This window comes from Lissotriton vulgaris, chromosome 7 (assembly GCF_964263255.1).
Source record: "Lissotriton vulgaris chromosome 7, aLisVul1.2, whole genome shotgun sequence".
NCBI classification, from domain to species: Eukaryota; Metazoa; Chordata; class Amphibia; order Caudata; family Salamandridae; genus Lissotriton; species Lissotriton vulgaris.
Window position 1 is genome coordinate 353,685,944 of NC_141695.1, and position 18,236 is coordinate 353,704,179.

Here is an 18,236-nt window from a genome sequence, read left to right on the forward strand (position 1 = left end):
GCAATGTGAGTTCAAATGCCTATAATCCAAAACCAAACGATATGAGCCGTCCGGCTTGTTCACAGTAAAAAGGGGGTTATTCATCGGTGACACACACGTTTCAATTACACCTTGATATTCCAATTGTTCAAGGATAGCCGCGACTGAAGCTTTGGCTTCACGCCGTATGGGATATTGAGGTTGAGGCTGCGGCTGAGACCGTAAAGGAATCTCGTGGCTTGGGGACAATTTATCCCAGCCACACTGATTACGGTACACAGCCGGCGCAAGCGCCAGAGCCCACTCTTCTGCAAAATGCAGCGCTTCCACTCTTGGCACAGTGTGCGCAAAACTGGGTAGGATTATCTCCTCCCCTCGCGGAGCTGCGAGAACAAAAGGTGGGGGCCAGTCAGCCTCCGAAAGCAAAATGTCATACGTAGACGAGAGATTTTCCCAAAATATCCCTTTTACAGTTCGCTGCATGTCACCTTCAATTAACAGGACAATTTCAAAAAGACGTTCAGGGTGAGCAACATGCGTATCAGCAGTTTCAATCACAACATAAGTATCAGTCGCTGTCACCTTCAACAGTGGACGGAGGGCCTCTCTCACTATGGTAATCTCTGCTGCGCTGTCCAGCAAGGTCAGAGCCCACGTCAGATTCCGAAGCCGCGTTCTCACTATCTGGGGCATAACGATGCGCTGTCAGGGCGGCGACTTTCTTCGTGGCAAACTGTGGTCTCCTGGGCGTAGAGCCTTCCTGCTGCTCTCCACTGTTACGCGGGCGGGGCTGACCACGTCCTTGCTGGCCACCCCGGCCCATGCCGCCCCCTCCACCACCGGTTGACGGAGCCGATGAGTCCTGAAAGAAATGAGGAGAGCGTTGGTCAGAAGCCTGAAACCTCTCAGGCGATTTAATCATCGCGCGGTCGCGCAAATCATAAACACGATCCGACTGCGCAGGCAACGGAGACGCAGGAGCAGAAACCTGTGTTTGTTGTTGTTGTTGCTTACCCTGATTCTGCTTTTTAGGCCAATTTTGTTTCTTGGACTTTTGTTGACCACTAGTTTCCGATGTCTGACTCTGGGGCTGCTTTTTCTCTTTATCAGGAAAAGCTTTAACCCCCATTGCATTGCGGCCAACCGTTTTATAAGCAGCCACAATTATCCTTGCCAACCGTCGGGGTCGTTCGGCCTCGGGAACCAACGCCAATGCGTTAGCAACATGGAAGTTCACTGCATCCCCCTTGACATTCGCAAGGATCAGATCGCAAACTACATCAAAGGAGCCACACAGGCCATACCCAATTCAACAGCCGACTCCGGTCCGTGTTCGTCTTGAACATGTTTAAGGACCGCACCTAGATTGGTCACAGACGGGGTGCCATAGCACCTCGAATAGACCGCTGCAAAAGTCTTACCCCAGGTCTCACAGTCAACAAGTTCAGGTGCCAAATCTTTCGGTAAACTTAGTGTAAGAATCCGGTGTTTATCACCCGGACTCGTGTTGGGAAACACAGCTTCCAGCTGGCCGAATTTCTCAGCAAGCCAGAACGGAAAATCATCCTTGTCCTGGGGCTTTTTACCCATCACGGAATTCACCATGACCGGATTGATTTTCAGACCAGCATGTTCTGCACGAAGTTGTGCACCCCTAGGGGCCGCGTCCTGAACATTACGGCTAGTGTAATGAACAAGCGCTCTAATTACTTCCACCGCGACTTCATGAAGCCGCCGCAGATCAGCCACGTTACAAGTGGCTCGTTGAGGGTGAGGAGTGAATCCAGCCAAAGCGGGCCAAGGTGTGCCCGGAATGGACAAAGGACCTAACCTCGAAGCGGATAAAGCGTGTGGTAGGGCGCCACCAAACCAAACTCCATGCTGCCAAGCATCAATAGGAACCTCCAGTGCCCTGTACGGAGCATACGCAGCCGGTACAGCTGAAGCAGTGTATGAATGGAACACTCCAGAATTAGCGTCCACTGGCGGAAATGTCACCCACGAATAAAACAGTTCGTACGGGTAAGCATGTTCCGCACTCACTACCAGAACGACAGCCAAGCCTTCCACAGGAACATCATAAGTCCGCAAATGGTCACGCACCGCAATGCGACTATGCTGCGGGATGTCCACGGCTTGTGCCATGTCAGCACAGGAAAGTGAAAACACAAAGATTACTTTGTAGCACAACTGGGTAGAAATTCAAAGAAACCGTTTACAGATAGATTCAAGCTTGAAAAAGACCTATTTCAAAAATAGGTAGGTTTTTCCGACACTGCCGTTTTCCGGAAACGGGAATGAAGGCGTTAAGGTTTGAATGATATACTACTCGAGTGTCATGATATAAGGCCAATCAACGTATGGGCGCCATGTAGCAGGGTTTCCGTTCTCCCACAGAACTGTGCACAGAGATCTAGAACCTGGGTGAGTTAGGATGACCCAAAACTCACCTTTGTTTCAGAAATCCCCTTACCAAGCTAGCTACAGTGTCTCATCGGTAGTAATAACTTACCAATGAGTTAGACAATCCAGAACATGAACTTAGGGTACCTCAGGTATCGTGGAACACATGAACACTCTTTCGTTATATAATCATTCCAAACAGAAACTGGGAGGCAAAGAATACACGTGCAAGTTTGAAATGTTTATTTTTCAATGCAGCATTCTCAAACGCAGTATCTTGTAGAATATCAACATACATATTATAAAAATCAGAGTCAGCAGCATAGTCACTAATCCATAGTAAGCAAAAGGTGATAGCATGTTATGATGCAAAAATGTATAGAAATCTGTATCACCTATATTTCGCGCACCCTAATTAGCATATTATATTATATCTAAGAAGGTCTCATCTGGGTTCTAGCAGGGCGGACCCATACCTCTAATTCTCAGTAGGAGGAGATCACATCAACAGCTACCAGCTCTCTGCATGCGAAGCATCAAGTGTGTTGATTCATTCCCTGTAACTGTATCTTAAACCCGCGTAGAGCCCAATGTTGGCAGCAACATTATTTGTGTTATGTCTAACGTGGTGCGAGGATCAGGCCTTCAGCAACCTTGTGTTAGGTTATTCTTAGAGTGTGCAGTTCTCGGTGTACAGACAGTTGTACCAAGTGTACCAAGCACGACTGATACTAGAGCAATAACATATTATTCTCAAATAAATCACATCTTTCGTCTAGGTTGAAAGCTACAATAACAATTAGGTGTCGTGTGCAAACTCAAGCTGAAAGAAAATATTGTGTTTAAACATTTAATAAGCTCATGCTAACTTAACACGATATATAGAAACGTAGTAACCATATGACAACATTAAAGCGGCCACAACAAGCACTGGGCTCCCTTTTCACTGTTATCTGTGTCACCTCTTAACAGCCTCTAGAAAGATTGTTTAACCTACATACCTTAGGAGCAGAATTTAAAAGTGTTTATTTTGAACAGGTTTACATCCACAAATTGCATGCAGAAACTCTCCACCTGCTATATTCCTTACAATCCTGCATTAAACATTGACATTCTATCAAACGTTTGTTATGGTTACTTCCATACCCTTTTTAAGTATCGTGGGAGCCCATGCACTGCTCGTGAGATTTATTGTTAACAAGGACTTTCAGAAGCGGTCTTTAAGCCCTGCCCCTCATTTATATTGGCTGGTGTCACCTTTTATGCTAAAGCATGCCCTGCCATTTGAAATTAGGGTTTTCTGTAGACGCCCGTTTGCCTCCGGACTCGGTGGCCTGCTTTGCGTCTTTGGCAAAGCACTTTCTTATCTTTATGGGGCCATGTGTTTCGAACACATGGCCCCATAAAGACAAGAGATCCCCATGCTGTGGCTGCAGAGCGGTCCTCTTTCATTTGCAGGACCACGCTTGTTACTTGTGCAATGGCAAAATCGTTCCTATCCAGTTTTCAAATGTTGCCGTGTATGCATAATTGCTATATTATACACTCGGTGTGATGGAGCAAGGTGGTGAAACAACATTTTGTGTACCCCTTGTGAAATCATACTCCGATAACAATAACTCGTATTAATGAAACGTTGTGCATGTACCTACACAAATACACGTGGGAAATTAATCTTGCTTGTGTTTCAATCATAATCAACTAATTATGTGATTTAGTCATGTCCTAAACTAATAAGCAGCTTTAAATTAATGGAATGCGGCATAAATGTGCTTTGTTTATGTGTCTTTGTGTAAAAATGCGAAGATAAATTAAGTATATTTTGCTTAAATGCAGCTTTTTGTTAGGTAAATACTAATTGGGAAATCCTTAGTGAGGGGGGAGGTAAACAGAAAGGTTAATTGATTTAAATTGACGTTTGTTTGTGTTTGTTTCTATGATAGTTCCCATTTCTGAGTCGTGAGGCCTAAGAAAAAATGGAGTCACTCGATTATTGTGGCCACAAAAAAAACTGTGCATGCATGAGAATTGAAAGCGAACAGCTTGAGCCTGGACTGAATAAAGTTCAAGGTCGATTTGGACTGGAAGTGTAGATGGCTGCCAAGTGATGACCACAGTGGTACAGAACGTGTGAAAGATGCCGAACATTGCGAATAGGGAACCGGACTAGGCTGGACATTTAATAAAACAATAGGCCCATTTGAAAAATTGCGGACAGAAGCAAACATGAGTTTCGATGACGAGATGATGCTCATCCACCCCAAAATTGTCCAATCAAAACACGCGTTTAAGTCAAAAGATACACTTTTAGTTAGATAGAGCTAGTGAAAAAGGTATAAAAAGGGATCGGCTGTCCCGGAATTTAAGGGATCGGCTGTCCCGTAATTATGGAGGGGAGCGATCATCATACCCATATACAAAAAAGGGGACCGGTCTCTTCCGGTTAACTACAGGCCGATGAGCTTGATTGCCACCGTCCAAACAGTGGTAGGCAGGATGGTGGTCAACAAATTGATGGATTGGGTTGACGAGAACAATGCCCTGTCCCCTTACCAGGCTGGTTTTCGGCGGGCCACCAGCACAGTTGACCAGGTGTTTCGTTTTGCTCTGCTACAGTGGGGGACGGTGGTGCTTGGCGAAGGCAGCCTGTATGTTGCTTTTGTTGACCTGCGGGCTGCCTTCAATCTGGTCCCAAAGAGAAAACTCTGGGCAGTTCTGAGCGAAATGGGTCTTCCGGCAGAGCTACTTACCCTGATAATGAGGTTGCATGAGTGCAACTTCGCCAAAATCCAATTGGGCATGCATGGTGAATCCTCTGTTGACTTCCCGGTTGAACGTGGAGTACGCCAGGGGTGCGCAATGCTTCCCCTGCTTTTCTCTTTATTCATCAATGGGATAGTGGCTCAAATGCTAGACGCCAGTGTAGATGCGCCTTCGTTGGCGGGCCTCAGGGTTCCGATCCTGATGTTCGCCGATGATACGCTAATTCTATCCAAAACTCCAGGCGGTCTGCAGCGAGCTTTGAATATTTTCGACTCTTTTTGCGGGGAGCACGGCCTGGATGTCAATGTGGGTAAGACCAAGCTGATGGCCTTTGCATCAAAACGTAGACCCAGACCAAAAATATTCTTGAACAACTGTCAGCTAGAGGTGGTTACTGTATTTACCTATTGGGATACAGATAACAAACAATTTGAGATGGTCCCATCACATAGAAATGGCGGTCTTGAGGCACCAACAGATCTTGGGGGCACTTCGGGTGGAACACAAAAAATCTAAGTCCAAACCAATAAAACCCGTTTTGGCAGTATATGACGCCAAGGCTCTTGGGTCTGCTCTCTATGGGGCAGAGCTGTGGAGTTTTGGGAAGCTCCTCCCCTTGCAGACCTCTGAGAACAGGTTTTTTAGGGGAATCACAGGACTCCCGCAGAGTACCCCACTGATTCCCCCTGGTCTTGACCTAGGGAGAAGATTAGTTAGTGACCTAGCTAGGTTGCGCCCGATTCTCTATTGGAGACGCCTCTGGTCTACCCCGGAGATCCGGCACTATGCAGAGGGGTTTTTAGCCATAATAAATGCTGATACCTTTCATAAGATAGTTTGGCTAAAAAATCTCAGGTATGCTCGAGGCGATCTTGGTCTCTCAAATTTATGGGACAATCCAACCGGGGAACCCTTTCCAAGCAAAAATGCGATTAAAGATCTATATTGGGATCGGGTAGCTGAAAGAGTCTGGAACAAAACTAAATCCGACTCCATGACGGGGCGCTTTGTGGTAGTCAAACTGTATCCAGTTTTGGAACCTTATTGGGACAGCATAACCAACCCTGGGGACAATCAGGTGCTCTTCCATTGAGATCACTGACAGGTAGTTGGAGGAGTTCCTCCACCTCATGTTGTCCAGCTTGTGGTGCATCAAATGAAAGTATAGGCCACTTCTTATTCTTGTGCAAAGCTTATGCCACCCTGAAAAAGTCTGGTTAGTCCCTGTTTGTAAAAATTTAGGGACATCCAGGGGTGTCGAGGCCTTACGAATCATTTGCACTTCCACCCATATGCCTGTAGTCCTAGCAACAGCCAAGTAGCTGGGGTGGGCATGGTCTATTAGACGGAGGGCTCTTCTCTAGAGTAGATCGATTAGGGTATCCTTTCTGGCATTCATGTACCAAAGTTTTATATTGTTTTTGTCTATGTCTGCACAATTTTTCTTAAAATTTCTGTATTAATGAGGAAACAATTTTTAACGATTTATTTTAAATGTATGTTTGTGCTTTTATGAGTCTAATCCCCGAATAAAGCTTTTTGAATATGAAATATGGTATAAAAAGTGCTGATTTTACTGAAGGGTATTGCTTCCTTCAATTTCCTCTCGAGATGTTGCCAGACTGATGATTTTTCCTGAGATGTAAGAAACCTGCCTAACTCTGTTTTTCTTTTACAGGGAAATGCACTTTATCTGAGAGTCAAGATAGGGATGTTAGGAGAATAGGCAAATGTTTTGGGAACTATCTGTCTTTTCGCTAATATCTGATCTAGTCAAATAATGAAAATGTCTATTCTTGGATTTTTTTAAAATAAATGATTTAACTGTCATAAATCTGAATCCTTATATTTTAAATGTCGAATTTTCTGAAATAAAATAAATAAAAGCGAATAATTTTAGACATGCTGAATTTGCTATTAATAAAAACTAGATAAATAGAGAATCAAGTTGGTCTTGAGTTTTCCTACGCCTAATTTTCTTACTAGCAGATCTATCTATCGATCTCAATGGTGGTGTGTCTAATAAAATGTTGTATTGTATGAAACCATGGTAAATACATCTAAACTGCAGGTGTAAATAGTATAAATATGCAATTTAGCTTTAGGCATTCCACTTGGATACAGCAGCTTTTCCTTTGAATTTCACCGATCCATGGAGTAAAGAGTAAGTGTTTAAGAGTGATTCACAGTGATATGGGCCCCACTGTCTGATAGCAAGTTAGAAATTATGCTTCAGGGAAAGGTGAAATGTCTTTTAAAAATTATTTCCAGAGGAGCGCGGCATCAGTAATATTAACTTGGTAGCAGAGCATTGGTTGCTATATAATTAGCTAGGATTATGTATAAAGTATTTCATAAGAGTTTTTTTTGATGTACAGAATTATGACTAACATTTGTTAAGTTTGTATTGCGTTATATGTAGTCCTGAAAAGGCTTCCTAGTGTGGCATGAAGCTAGTTACTCAGGCAGAGGAAGTGTGGCAAGTGAAGTCGCACAGTGCATTAGTCTGTTTCAAAGGGTAGTATCAACGTATACTACAGTGGTATTTGCGCATATCACAAGTGGTGTCTTCGCACATCACAAGTTTAGGGACCTTAGGTGTGAAAGGATAAATGTGCAGTGAGGGCAGTCTATGAAATCTTAGCCTTCAAGTATAGGGATCATTGCGTATTCTGTCTTAAAACTTACTGCTGGGAGAGTAGTAGGACTTAACCCGACCTCGAAAGAAGGGTAAAGGAGTTGCGCCTACTTTTTATAACGATAGAGAAATTCTGTGGTGGGCTAGAGGTAAGCGCTGCCTACTGGAAATACAGAATTATTGTATGTATGAATAGGGATTTCTATATGAATGTGTGTAAATTAAATAGCAATATGCGTTCTTGTGAAACTCTGGGTTAGACTCTAAGGAGGTGAAAAAGATCTCTGTATGTGTTTTTCCTAGAGAAACGGGTTCGTTATTGCCGGATAGAAGGGTAAGGTAGAGGGTTGTGCTACTTTATCGAGAAGACTAAAATCCTATGGAGATAAGCGTTGTCTACTCCAATTGTGGGATACTCGAGCGATTGAAAATCTATCACTCTCTTTTAGCAAAACAGATTAGTGGAATTGTTTTGTGTAAGTTGCTAACTCATTTTGTAAAATACCTTGTAAATACGGCTTCTTGAAAAAACCTTGCAAAGGAGGGGTCAGTTGGAGCTGCAGAAGCCAGAGCGCTGGTGATGTCAAAAGTGTCGCGCTGGGATTGGTTCTCGTGACCAAGACAGAGTAGGAGATGATAGGTTCATCACGAAAAAGCAGCAAAGTGATTGGTTAAGCACCAAGAAAACGTATCTTGTTCTAATTGGCGCGTTAGTGTGAGCCGCGCTGTGATAGGTTGGTGTTACGGAACAGCAACAGGGAAGTGCGATCCTTTGAAAAACAGGGAATTTACCGGAAAAATTTCTTACTATTACGAAGAAGAAAAGAAGAAACCTTCATGGTTTAAGAGATTAAGAAATGTATTTTCAAAAGATAAGGAAATTGTGACAAGAGAGGGAAAAATACTTCCTCCACCAAAAATGCCCGCTTCTTACATGTTGTCAAAATATGGTTACCATACGTGTTTGGCTGGAGAATTGGGCAAGATATACTAGAAATGATGGTGAATTGGCATTCCCGGAAGGAGGATTGTTTGATGAGGCAATTTTGAGAAATTTAAAATGATGAATCTTGACCCGAGACCTAGACAGACTCAATTTGAAGCACTAGTTGAATGGGAAGGTGAGATGCATGAATTGGAAAGTGAGAGATTGTCAAGACATATCAGACCCAGAGGAAGATTTAGAAATCTTTGGGGAGAAACACATGAGAGTAGAATGCGTAGATGGAGAGATGCTAATATGTGTGATGGTATGTATCTAGGTAGATTAGTGGATGATTATGAAGGACGGAAATGTAGAGAAAAGAGAAAGAATATAGAAACAGGGAATCAGAGCTATGGTGAAAGTGAATCAGAAGATGCTGTACTAGAGGAAATATTAAGTAGAAGACCACCACCATATCAACCAGGTTCTTTATGGACTACCCCGAATGCTACAATAATAGATGAGAGGACTAGTGAAACCCCAAAACAATTTTCAAACTTTAGTGAAGTACCTGAAAGAATGGAAGTGAGATATAATCCGAGTACCTCAATGACAGAACCAAGACTTACTAGTACCCCTAAGCAAAGTATTGAACAAGGAATAGGAAATAGTGCAGAAAGGTGAGTTAAAGAGCAAGTCAGTACTGCTGAATATATAAGATCTACGAATGCATTGACAGAACAGATAAGGAACTTACGAAAAATATGGAAACAGTAACTGTCCCAGTAACGATAGGACCTGTAATTCCAGTGTTTGAGAACCAAAGAATAAAAGAGCCGAGTTTGACAATCCCTTTACAACAGAGTTTGCAGAAAATAAAAGGAAATATTTATCCAGATTTGTCAGGAATTAGGAAAACTAATAATGGGAATCCGCCTGAATTGACCCTTAATCAGAGTGTACCATACAGATATGCAACTGGAGCAGAATCTGACTTTGCTACACCTGAAAGAAGTGTAGATAAAATAGATTTAACGTAAACACCTGTAGGACCGTCAGAAAGAGAATTAAGTGACTAGATTAAAACTTTGAAATTAAAAGAGCATGAACCTAAAGTGTTGGAAGTAGCAAAATTAAAAGTAGACATGGAAACATTAATTATTGGAACAATTGGAACAGAGAGATTAAAAACGTACCAAGACGATGAACTTATGTTTATGTGTAAAAGTATAACATGGAGAGTGAAATCAATACATGATCAGTTGAAGGATTTGGCTATTGAATTAGAAGTAGAGTTTGCAAAGAATAAATCATTACAGAAATCCTATAGAGTAGATTTTTCAGAAAAAGACATTGAAAACATGAATACAGCAGGAAGATTGTCCCAAATAAAAGAACTAATTGTTCTGTTACGGAAACGGGGAGATGTGAATAAATGGAGAGCCAAATGGGCAAAGAAGAAAGAGGAGACTAGTGACAAATCCACATTAGCGTTTCCAGTTAGGGAAAAAGAGGCAGTTGTAAATGAATTCCCAATTAGAGAAATACCAGAAGGAGGATATGAACATGTCCCATGGAGTAGACAGGATATATTATCATTTAAAAATGATTTTCCTCGATTAGGAGAGAAACTGGTAGAATGGTATCGACAAGTAGATAGATTTGTGAAAGTCTCAAAAGTGCTGTGGGTTGATTTGGATGGATTGTTTGATATAGTTGTACCAGCAGATTTGTGGACTGAGTGCAAAATAACTGTAAATTGGCCAAAAGAGGAATATCCTTGAGACAAAGTAACAGGTGCCCCATCGCCTGAAGTAATGAGAAAATATGAACCAGTGATTGTGTTTTTGAAAAACAAAATTACACCAAAAGAGACAGATTGGGTAAAAATAGACAGAACTACACAAGAACCAAAGGAATATGTACATTCATTTTATGAATGACTGTTGTTAGTATTTAAACAATACAGTGGTTATGAAGAGTTGAATGAGAAGGAAATGAGCCACTTTATTTACAGATTTGTGTATGGATTGAGACCAGAAATTGGAGACATGATCAGACATAACATGATAGGTTGACAGTCAGGGACTGTAGATGAAGTTTAAAGAAAAGCAAAGTATTGTAGTGAAGATATTGATGCAAAACAAAAGAAGTTGAAAGAAAAAGCTATGTGGGCACAAGTGAAGGTAGCAGAACACCAAGTGGCACAAATGGTAAATAAAAATAGCGATACAAATCAAGGAAGACCGAAAGGAAATTTCCCCAAAACGAAATTAGTAGGGAATATATATGAACTCAAAAAGAAGTTACTGTGTCATAATTGTGGCAGGTTAGGACATTGGAGAAAAGAGTGTAAGTATCTGCCGAAAGTGAACACAGAAAATGCATCATTAAATCCGCAGGTGCAGAATGAGGTAATTCAGCAACAGCCGCAGATAGTTAATCAGCAAAGTCAGGTGCCACAACTGCCACTTCCACACAGTGCAAATCAACAGAGATACAGTGCAGAGACAGGATTCAGCGGAGTCGAGCAGGTAAATAGATCGTCTAGAGTGAATGTGATCCCTCAGTATTGGTTGCAAGAGGAAGGTGGGAGTGAGTCGGATGAAAGTTTCTGACAGTGCCTGAGAGAGGGAGAAGAGTGTGTGCTTGGAGCCACTCTTGAGGTAGGTCAGTCTGGTCCATTTGTTAGCGGAAAGGTAAACGATGTAGAAATAACTTTCCTCGTGAACACTGGTGCTACCCGTTCTACTGTTAGATCAGTGGAAGTTCAAAATCTTCCTCTCTCGGGTGAGACGATCCAAGTTGTAGGTGTTGCCAACAGACAGATTAAAACATCCTTAACACAACCAGTTAAATTTAAAATTGGAAATATTAAAGATATGCACCGATTTGTGGTGTGTGACAGTAGTGCTGTAAATCTGTTAGGAAGAGATATACTGTGTAAGATGAACTGTGCCATGTACTGTTCACCAGATGGCATAGAATTGCAAACCCCAGATGAAGATTGCATGTACAAAATGACTATGCTTATGATGGAGGCAAAACAGAATAAATTGTTTCATGTCTTTGAGTGAGAAAAGATACCGGATGAGTTGAAAAAGGTAGTGACAGAAAAGGTGTGGGATTTCACAGGTGAAGATATTGGGTTAATGAAAGATGTAGATCCTGTTAAAGTCTCTATAAAAGAAGGTGCAAGTTATCCGAATATTCCCCAGTATAAGATGACTGCAGAAATAATTGAAGGAATAACCCCTGCGATCAACAAAATGATTGAACAAGGTATACTGAGAGAGATAGAAAGTAGTCCTTGTAATTCGCCAATAATGGGATTGAAAAAGCCAAATGGAACTTTTAGAATAGTACAAGATTTGAGAAAGGTTAATAAAATAGTTGTCTGATTGTACCAAATCCAGCAGTGATTTTATATCAAATTCCTCATGATGCAGAGTGGTACACTGTGATAGACCTATGTAATGGTTCTTTACGGTTCCATTGCACCCAGAGAGCCAACCAATTTTTGCGTTCAGATTCGGAGACAGCATTTTGGCATGGTGCCGAATTCCTCAGGGGTATACTGAGAGTCCATCTATCTTTAATCAATTGCTAAAGAAATCATTAGAGAGTTTGAGTATGCCTGGAGAGTCAGCATTGGTTCAATATATTGATCATCTCCTTGTAGCATCAAAGACAAAAGATGCATGTGTGACAGATACTATTGCACTATTGAATCATTTGGCTGTAGAGGGACATAAGGTGTCTCCGTCAGAATTAAAATTTTGTCAACAAGAAGTGCAGTATCTAGGTCATAAAATTGCTAAAGGAATCAGACAAGTAACTACAGAAAGAATCAGAATGATACAAGGAATGCAGCCACCAAAAACTAAGAGACAAGTGAGAATGTTCCTAGGAATGGTAGGTTATTGCACACAATGGATTTGTGGATTTTCATTAATTGCAAAGCCACTTCAAAAATTAACGATAGCAGATATCAGAGACCCCATAGTTCTGACCAAAACTGAAATGGAATTCAGGAGGGGAAAGAGGGGAGCGATGTTCGGGGTTTTGTCGTTGAGCTATTAAAGGGTGCCCTCCCAGAGTTGTCTTCATGGGATCTGGATCATGAGGTACAAAGAGCACACCGTTTCCCTATGGCACAGAAGGAGACACAGGGTAAGCCTTGTGCAATATTATTTTATGTTGGGAACTTTCTATTGCGGGAAGAGATAATTAGCAAGGCAAAGCCCCAATCCAAATGCAATTACAAGGGTGTTGAATTTTTTGCTCGTCCTGATTTCTGCCATACCACTGTGGAAAGAAGGTGGCGAATGAGGCAGCTCATCACCCCCTTTCAGAACATAGGTTGTGAGGCATACCTCATGTTTCCAGCACGTCTGAAGATTGGCTTAAATGGGAACTTCAAAATTTTCTATTCTGAAATCATGGCACAAGAATACCTCAACTACTTCCGTGAAACTAGGGGTCATCAAAAAACACGCCATAAGGAACATGTAGAACATGATGATCGTACGGTCGCTATCAGGGACATCCCCCGCAAGAAGCAAAGATAAATATAAACTGAAAGAGAGAGACTAATAACATCAACATTTTTTTGGGGGGGGGTGAAAAATAAGATACAAGTGTTTACTCAAAGCAAGAGTTAAAATTGTTTTAGTCCTATGCTCATGACTCTCCTTTAGGGCATTGTGGATATGTGGCCTGTTTATTATAGTGGTTGGCACCAGCATATTAAGGATAGTGACAGAGGTTGAGCACTAAAAGGGGGGGAACATACTGGGCACATACTGGGCACATCGGGTTGGCTTAGAAAGTCAGGGGGGAGGACGGGTGCGACATCCTGTAGGCAAAGTCGGCCAGACATAGGTCCTTTGGACCTATTTGCCTGTAGGGGGGTGGGATCCTGAGGGCGGGCAGCCTGGGGTGGGGGAGGGCAGGAATATGGACAGGGCACAAGGGAACTAGAAGCTTATTGGAATGTGAAGAACACAATCTGAAACAAATGTATGAGTTTGATGACTGTATTGAAGATATTATGGACGCAAACATGGAAATCTGTTCAGTTAGTGTGGTAGAACTAGTTATGAATACATTTTTTAGTTTGATAAATAAAAGCGAGCAGATAGCCGATAGTATCATGGAAAAAAAGTATGTCTCTTAGATTAGTGACATGGAATGTATGTGGCCTAAATGATGCTCAAAAAAGACAAAAGATAGGTTTACGGTTACGACAAATGAATGTAGATTTTGTATTCCTACAAGAGACACATATAATGAACACCCAGGAGTTTTGTCTCAATCAGTTGGGGTTTCACTTAATAGTTAGTTCCAAGCAAGGGACAAAACAGAGGGGTAGCTATCCTATCAAGGAGTAAAAATGTAATTACAAGGAGAAAATTAGAAGATCAATGGGGGAGGTGGGCCATGGTTGAGATTTTAATAGAAGGAGTATGGACAACATTGGTGGCGGTGTATGGTTCAACCCAGGACGATCCAGAAATGTTACAGTTTCTGGATTCTGAGTTGGCAGCCTGGGCCCCTCGGGTTATTATAGGAGGAGACTTGAATATCAATGGGGCGGAAGGTTTGGGACTAGGTACAATAAGAAAGTATAACGGCAGGAAGAAAAGAGTACACAAGGCTCTTAACAACCTTCTAGAAAACAATACTTTGCGAGATGTTTGGGGGACAACAAGATCAGAGCAAACAGGCTACACATACTATTCTGCACCACATCATATTTGTGTTAGATTAGACTATTTTCTGATATCCAATGATGTAATCAACAGAGCAAAAATTGACAGACTCCCCCGGATACTCAGTGACCATAATCCCTTAATTCTAACAATAATGCAAGGAAGGGGAATAAAAATAAGGAGGGAATGGACATTTGAAAGGGGACTTCTTTCAGATAATGATTACATAAAACATATGTCTAAATGGATTAATTAGTTTTTTGAACATAACAGAGGGAGTGCTGCGGTTGGCGTAATATGGGACGCCTTTAAGGCAGGAGTTCGCTGAGAGACATGCAGTTATAGTGCCTATAAAAGGAAAACGGTTGCGTTACAGTGAGATAGAGAAACTAGTATTAGAAGCAGAGGAACAGCTCAATAAATGTGTAATAAGGGGAGAACCGACTGAACAATATATAATAGATTTAATGAAAGTGAAAAGTGAAGCAGAGGAGGAACTCGCAAATAGAGCAGCAAAACAATATACAATTAGAAAGGAGAGATGCTATGAGTTCAGTGAGAAAGTAGGACAGGTTCTCGCTATACGTACCAGGCAGATAGCGGCGGAAGGGACTATTAAGGAGATCAAGGATGAAAGGGGAACATTACATTCAGACCCAGAAGAAATTCGGGAAGTATTTAGGACGTTTTATCAGTCACTATATGACGATCAAAATCCCAGCAGTGCCGAAGAGATAAATGAATATCTCCAGAATATTCAGGCCAAAACTATCTCTTCTGAAGAGGCAGATGAGCTAGAGGCTATGTTGGATAATATTGAGATTAAAGAGGCCATGTCCGCTCTACCCTCTGGAAAGGCTGCTGGTCCCGATCAGTTACCTATTGAGTTTTATAAAACTTTCTGGGGATGCTTAGGACAAGATTTAACTAAAACGATTCAAGCTGCGCAGAGGGGTGAGTCTGTCCCAAAATCCTGGGGGGGTGCAGACATAGTGTTAATTTTAAAAAAAGAGAAACCCCCGACAGGACCAGGGTCGTATCGCCCAATAACTTTAATGAATAATGATACTAAAATATATTCAAAAGCTCTGGCTGTAAGATATGCTAGAATAATAAGTACTCTGGTTAGCGATAACCAACATGGTTTCATTCCTGGAAGAGGGACGACTCATCACACCAGGAAAGTTATAACCCTATTCGACGCTGTCGAGGTAACAGGAGACCCGATGGCAGTAATGCTGTTGGATGCGGAGAAAGCATTCGATCGGGTCTCCTGGTACTATCTGTGGCAGACTCTAGTCAGAGCCGGGATTAAGGGTGGTTATGTGAAAGCACTTCAGACCTTGTATAAGGAACCGGCCGCAGCACTAAGAATAAACGGGGGCATTACAGGACAATTTATGATCAAGAGAGGAACTCGGCAGGGCTGTCCATGCTCCCCGCTGTTATTTGCCATGTATATGGATCCATTAATTCGTAAGATAGAATCATCATCAGAAATTACCCCACTATGCACAGCTCTTGGACCATGTAAGATACTCGCCTATGCTGACGATGTTGCGGTGATAACACCTTGCCCTACGGAAGCAACTGCATTGGTAGAGGCGGAGGCCCAAAGATTCGGACAAGTCTCAGGTTACTCACTGAAAGCATCAAAAACCCAAATTATCAAAAAGTTATGGACTCCCTGCGATGATAGACGAGTGGTACCAATAGGGAAGTATCTGGAAATTAACATTTCAATAATAAATAATCTGGTGGAAAAAAATATTGCTCCAGTAATTGATAAAGCAAGGAAAGACTTGGATCGTTACGAGAACCTACATTTGTCATTAGTAGGACGGGTCAATATTATTAAAATGTTGATTTTACCAAAATTTTTATATCTTTTCAGGGCAATACCACTCTTAATTGACAACAAATGGTTTCAAATCTGTGAACACATGATTAATCGGTTTATTTGGGCGAGAGGTAAGATGCGGAGAGCACTGAGGTACATGTCGCTCCCACGGGAGAGAGGGGGGTGGTCATTACCGGACTTAAAGTTATATTATTGGGCTGCAGCACTGCAAGGAATGGTGGGACTGATTGGAGGAGCAGAGAAGGATGGTTGGGACAAGATAGGCTCGCTCGCTATTTATGGTTTAATTTTGGGCACAAACGCTGAAAATATATTTTTGAGATTTACAGAGGAAAGTTATTTTAAAAGAACACGATTCAAGATAATCACGGCTGCCTATAATATATGGAAAGGATTTTCTAAAAAGGTTGGAATAGGGAAATACAATGCATACACCAGATTTAGAAATAACCCTTCATTACCCAATGCGGTGTTTTCAGGAATTGTATACCAAGAATGGGAGAGACGGGGGATAGGTAAGATTGGTGACATGTTAGATGATAATGGTATATTACAATTTACAGATTTGAGAAATAAGTACACGCTGAATACAAATCATTTCTTTAAATACCTTCAAATTAGAAGTTTTATACTGAATAAAAAAGGGGGTTCATTAGGCTTTGGGAGGAATATAATGATGGATCTTATACAAAATGTTCATGATTGTACTATAAAGAGATTCTACTCAGAGATGACAAAATTAAAGAAAGATGATCTTGAGAAATGGATAGATAAATGGTCTTTAGATTTAGATATAGATAGAGATAGGGATATTTTTACTGAATCACTTGAGATGGGAAGCAAGTTACTGTGCTCATCGTCCCTTCAGGCCCAGCACTATAAGACTCTCTATCACCTGTATTATACGCCATGGAAAATTGCTCAGTGGGGGGTTTTATCCGGAACTACCTGTTTCAGGTGCGGCAGTATGGAGGCTAATTTGATACATATTTTTTCGACCTGTCCGCACCTAGATAAGTTAAAACAGGATATTGGGAATTTTTTCCGAAATGCTTTAGAAACAACAATAGAGCTAACCCCAGTAACCATTCTACTGGGGGTATACCCCAGTGGGCAAATAAACTGCAAACACTTCATGTTTGTAGCAATGGCGATTCTCAGACTACTAGTGGCTTCAGCCTGGCTCGACCCAAATCCTCCAACTTATCATCAATGGCTAAGTAAAATACTATCAGTACAAAAACTGGAAACAGCTATATATGTCAGGAAGGGTAGAAAGGGTAAAAAACTGGGTATGCAAATCTGGGGTCCCTTGATTCGGTGGAAGTTTGGAACTGAATAACGAAATTTGAAGAATTTGTATTACTGAATGTTGAAATTTACAAATCTGTATGTATATTCCCAGGTTGAATCTGTATGTATTAAGCATATTGCAATATCTTTTTATTTTGCTGATTTTGTGTTCATCGATTTGTGTTCTATGATTCTTTTCTGTATCTCATTATGCCCTGTCCATGTAAATAAGGGGGAAGGGGGGGGGGAGAAATGAGGGAAAAATCTTCAATAAAAATATTTTTTTTAAAAAAAGGAAGCATTTGAGCAGCTGAAAAAGAGTCTATATGAAGCACCAGCTGAACATTTGATGTTTCCTGTTTACCAAAACACGTTTTAATAAAGAACGTAAATAATCACAACAAAGTAAGTACCTAATTTGAAACATGTCATGAGCAGCGAAGGGGTTAAAGAAAGTGATGGATAGTATAAGGGTATAATTTACTATTCCCACTCCAGGAAGGTGCATCAGTAAGGAGAGTGATGGATAGTGTAAGGGTATAATTTACTATTCCCACTCCAGGAAGGCGCATCAGTAGGGAAATTGATGGATAGTGTAAGGGTATAATTTATTATTCCCACTCCAGGAAGGTGCAACAGTAAAGTAAGTAATGAATAGTG